The 4,655-nt window shown below is 46.5% G+C and overlaps 1 long non-coding RNA gene across 1 annotated transcript; it reads left to right on the forward strand.

Moving 5' to 3' along the window:
• Positions 1–2,024: 2,024 nt before the first annotated feature.
• Positions 2,025–3,876, forward strand: LOC137307470 (uncharacterized). The gene is made up of 2 exons (XR_010959109.1): positions 2,025–2,243; positions 3,595–3,876. It is a non-coding gene; the product is annotated as an uncharacterized lncRNA (long non-coding RNA).
• Positions 3,877–4,655: the final 779 nt, after the last annotated feature.

Below are 4,655 nucleotides of genomic sequence, written 5' to 3' on the forward strand. Positions count from 1 at the left end.
TGTGTTGTCAGTCTCTGATCATTCTGTGTCTGTTTAAAAGGGATGTGTTGTCAGTCTCTGATCATTCTGTGTCTGTTTAAAAGGGATGTGTTGTCAGTTTCTGATCATTCTGTGTCTGTTTAAAAGGGGTGTGCTGTCAGTCCCGGATCATTCCTTGTCTGTTCAAATGGGGTATGCTGTCAGTCCCGGATCATTCTGTGTTTGTTTAAAAGGGATGTGCTGTCAGTCCCGGATCATTCTGTGTCTGTTCAAATGGGATGTGCTGTCACTCCAGGATCATTCTGAGTCTGTTTAAAAGGGATGTGCTGCAAGTCCCTGATCGTTCTGTGTCTGTTCAAAAGTGATGTGCTGTCAGTCCCGGATCATTCTGCGTCTGTATAAAAGGGGTTTGCTGTCAGTCCCGGATCATTCTGTGCCTGTTTAAAAGGGATGTGCTGTCATTCCCGGATCATTCTTTGTCTGTTTAAAAGGGATGTGCTGTCATTCCCGGATCATTCTGTGTCTGTTTAAAAGTGATGTGCTGTCAGTCCAGGATCATTCTGTGCCTGTTTCAAAGGGGTGTTCTTTCATTCCCGGATCATTCTGTGTCTGTTTAAAAGGGATGTGCTATCAGTCCCTGATCATTCTGTGTCTTTTTAAAAGGGATGTGCTATCAGTCCCTGATCATTCTGTGTCTTTTTAAAAGGGATGTGCTATCAGTCCCTGATCATTCTGTGTCTTTTTAAAAGGGATGTGCTGTCAGTCCCGGATCATTCTATGTCTGTTTAAAAGGGATGTGCTGTCAGTCCCTGATCATTCTGCGTCTGTTTAAAAGGGATGTGCTATTAGTCCCGGATCATTCTGTGTCTGTTTAATAGGGATGTGCTGACAGTCCCGGAACATTCTGTCCCTGTTTGAAAGAGATGTGCTGTCGTTCCCGGATCATTCTGTGTCTGTTTAAATGGGATGTGCTGTCAGTTCCGGATCATTCTGTGTCTGTTTAAAATGGGTGTTCTGTCAGTCCAGGATCATTCTGTGTCTGTTTAAAAGGGATGTGCTATCAGTCCCGGATCATTCTGCGTCTATATAAAAGGGATGTGCTTTCAGTCCCGGATCATTCGGCGTCTATATAAAAGGGATGTGCTGTCAGTCCCGGATCATTCTGTGTCTTTTTAAAAGGGATGTGCTGTCAGTCCCGGATCATTCTGTGTCTTTTTAAAAGGGATGTGCTGTCAGTCCGTACCATTTTGTGTCCGTTTAAAAGGGATATGCTTTCATTCCCGGATCATTCTGTGTCTGTTTAAAAGGGGTGCACTGTCAGTCCCGGATCACTCTGTGTCGGTTTAAAAGGGATCTGCTGTCAGTCCAGGATCATTCTGTGTCTGTTTAAAAGTGGTGTGCTGTCATTCCCGGATCATTCTGTGTCTTTTAAAAAGGGATGTGCTGTCATTCCCGGAACATTCTGTGTCTGTATAAACGGGATGTGCTGTCAGTCCGTACCATTCTGTGTCCGTTTGAAAGGGGTATGCTGTCATTCCCGGATCATACTGTGCCTGTTTAGAAGGGATGTGCTATAATTCCCGGATCATTCTGTGTCTGTTTCAAAGGGATGTGTTGTCAGTCCCGGATCATTCTGTGTCTGTTTAAAAGAGATGTGCTCTCAGTCCAGGATCATTCTGTGTCCGTTTGAATGAGATGTGCTGTCAGTCCCGGTTCATTCTGTCCCTGATTAAAAGGGGTTTGCTCTCAGTCCCGGGCCATTCTGAGTGTTTACCGGTGGAAGAGAGATCAGACTGTGAAATATTAAAGAGCAAGGGGAGCGAGCTGGATCGTCGGGTCTGATTCATAGCTCATGTGGATGCAATACTGGGGTGGAGTTAAGTGTTAAATGTCCTGCTTGTGTACCTGGCACATCCTGTCAGATGAGCTCATGTTTCAAACCATGTCGTGGGGCCAAACACGCAACCTTGTGATCTGAAAGATAGAGAACTGCCAACTGAGGCAGGCTGCCAACTGATCCACCGTCACACAGAAGGGAAATTTTCCCAGAATATTTTCAGAGAGTCCCTCCCCGTGCATCGGATTATAAATACAGCCAACTCTCTGAGTCTAGATACAGAACTTGTGAACTTCGGCCGTCTGATCCTGACTCTGAGGAACTCAGCGGAAGATGATCAAAGTCCTGCTCTTGGTATTTGGAGTCCTGGTGCTGACTCACTCCATCAATGTTCAAGGGGGGTTCAGGGAAGATCGTGATGGTTCAGGTCTGTACATTTCCCCGATCTGTCAGCAGAAAGTGATCAGATAGTTTTGTATTTTTTAATCTATTTTATTCTCTGACTGAAGCTCACGGTTTGATTGGTAAAATGAATATTATTGTAAGAATGATTGAAGAATTTAACCTGAACCAGTTCCACAGGTAAATCCCCCGATTGTTTAGTCGGTACCTGAGCGGGGAGTGGGAATGGTGGGTGTTGTGTGAGGATCCAAACAGACCGGGCATTAAATCACAAATTACTGGCCGGTGCTGAGTCAGCGGATCCCAGCCGGATCATTGACCTGTTTGGGAGACTCTGTAATTGGCCTCAGTACCCAGGCACTATGGAGGGGGAAACTCACAGTTCTTGCTCCCGATCAGTGCTGCCTGCTACAAAGTGTGAGAGTGTGAACGGGATCAGGAACTCCTTCAGCCCCTTTCCCCCACACTCAATTCTCAGACCCACAGATGAAGAATGGTGAATTGGGAGCGATACTGGAGGCGTCTGAGGAACCGATCCCCAGACATGAGTCAGTTTTTCACACAATGAGGGGAGGGGATTGGATCAAAAGGGTTTCAAAACTGGTTTCTTTAATCCTAATAATTCTGCAACCTTCATCGAGATCAGGATATGAGGACACTAAATAAGTGGAGGAGTCAAGCGGTGAAACTATCAATTTTCAGGAGCCGGGTGTCAGTTTACCTCAGTTGGGAGTTGAGTGACCAAGTTGTGGGTTGATGTCCCACTCCAGTACATACAGCCCAGCACTGGGGGAGTGCTGCACTGTTGGAGGTGCCATCTTTTGAATGGATCTTTAAACGGAGACCTGTTCATGGGGCAAGAAACACTTGGTGGCATTATTTGAAGAGCTGGGAGTTCTCCTGGTGTCTTGGACCAACCTCACTCTCTCAACTAACATGACCAGAAAATCCCCACACTGTCAAATCTCATTTGCTGTTTGTGGGACTTTGCTGTGAGCAATTTGGCGACAAAACAATGTCGGTACTTCAGAAATAATCCTTTGTCTGTGAAACTCTTTGGGCCCTTCTGTTGACGGGAAAGGCTCCATATAAATGTTAGATCTTTCTTTTCTTTGTCTCTAGTCTCAGATCGCGGGAATGCTGGGCTCCATTCTGTGGAAAAACTATTGGGCTGCCCTGGAGAACAAAGAGTGAGTCTCTACAGGTCGGGGAGGGGTCAGTGTGAGGTTTAATGAAGTACAAATGAGCTGAGGTTCATGTGTGGTCCAGAGTCAGTTGCAGTAACACGGACAGACTCAGCTTCATGTTTTCTCATTGTTCTCCCACCCTCTGTGTCCAGAACAGTCAATCAATTAACTCTTCATTTTTGATTTTAGGACTCATGGATATCTGCAGCTCGCTTGAAGGAATGTGTCGAGAGGGCTCCTGTAACACAAACGAGGAGACTCTGCCGGTATTCTGCCACGATGAGTTCCATTGTTGCAGACCGATTCTCACCAGCCCGAGCTCCCCAAGTTCTCACTGAATTAAACCTTCGTTCACGGGGAGCAGGATTTGTTTGATTGTGTCGGTCCCATATCCCCCTGACCCTGTATTACTGCTGTCTGAATAATGGGCTGTACTGAGAAATAAAACTCACTGCATTGATCACAGCTTCATATCCGTGTCTTGTTTCTCTTTAGGATCATTGTGTCCGAGGATGGGTTGTTCAGGGGTCTTATGAGGCTGCGGGAAGATGTGGGAATCGTAGGATAAGACAGGTGTCCCAGAGTGTCAGCACTCTGACCGTTCAAGGTTCAAGATATCTCACTTGAACGGGTTTGTTCAGACAGAATTGGAAGGAGACACACATTGCTTGATTGCTTGATGGAACGTTGGAGAAAGAGCTTTACTCTGTATCTAACCCTGTACCTGCCCTGGGAGTGTTTGAAGGGACAATGTAAAGGGAGCTTTACTCTGTATCTAACCCTGTACCTGCCCTGAGAGTGTTTGAAGGGACAGTGCAGAGAGAGCTTTACTCTGTATCTAACCCTGTACCTGCTGTGGGAGTGTTTGATGGGACATTGTAGAGGGAGCTTTACTCTGCATCAAACCCTGTACCTGCCCTGGGAATGTTTGACGGGACAGTGTAGAGGGAGCTTTACTCTGTATCTAACCCTGGACCTGCCTTGGGAGTGTTTGATGGGACAGTGTAGAGGGAGATTTACTCTGTATCTAACCCTGTACCTGCCCCGGGAGTGTTTGATGGGACAGTGCAGAGGGAGCTTTACTCTGTATCTAACCCTGTACCTGTTCTGGGAGTGTTTGACGGGACAGTGTAGAGGGAGCTTTACTCTGTATCTAACCCTGTACCTGCCCTGGGAGTGTTTGATGGGAAAGTGTAGAGGGAGCTTTACTCTGTATCTAACCCTGTACCTGCCCTGGGAGTGTTTGACGG

The sequence above is a fragment of the Heptranchias perlo genome, unplaced genomic scaffold (genome assembly GCF_035084215.1).
Source record: "Heptranchias perlo isolate sHepPer1 unplaced genomic scaffold, sHepPer1.hap1 HAP1_SCAFFOLD_100, whole genome shotgun sequence".
Lineage (NCBI taxonomy): Eukaryota > Metazoa > Chordata > Chondrichthyes > Hexanchiformes > Hexanchidae > Heptranchias > Heptranchias perlo.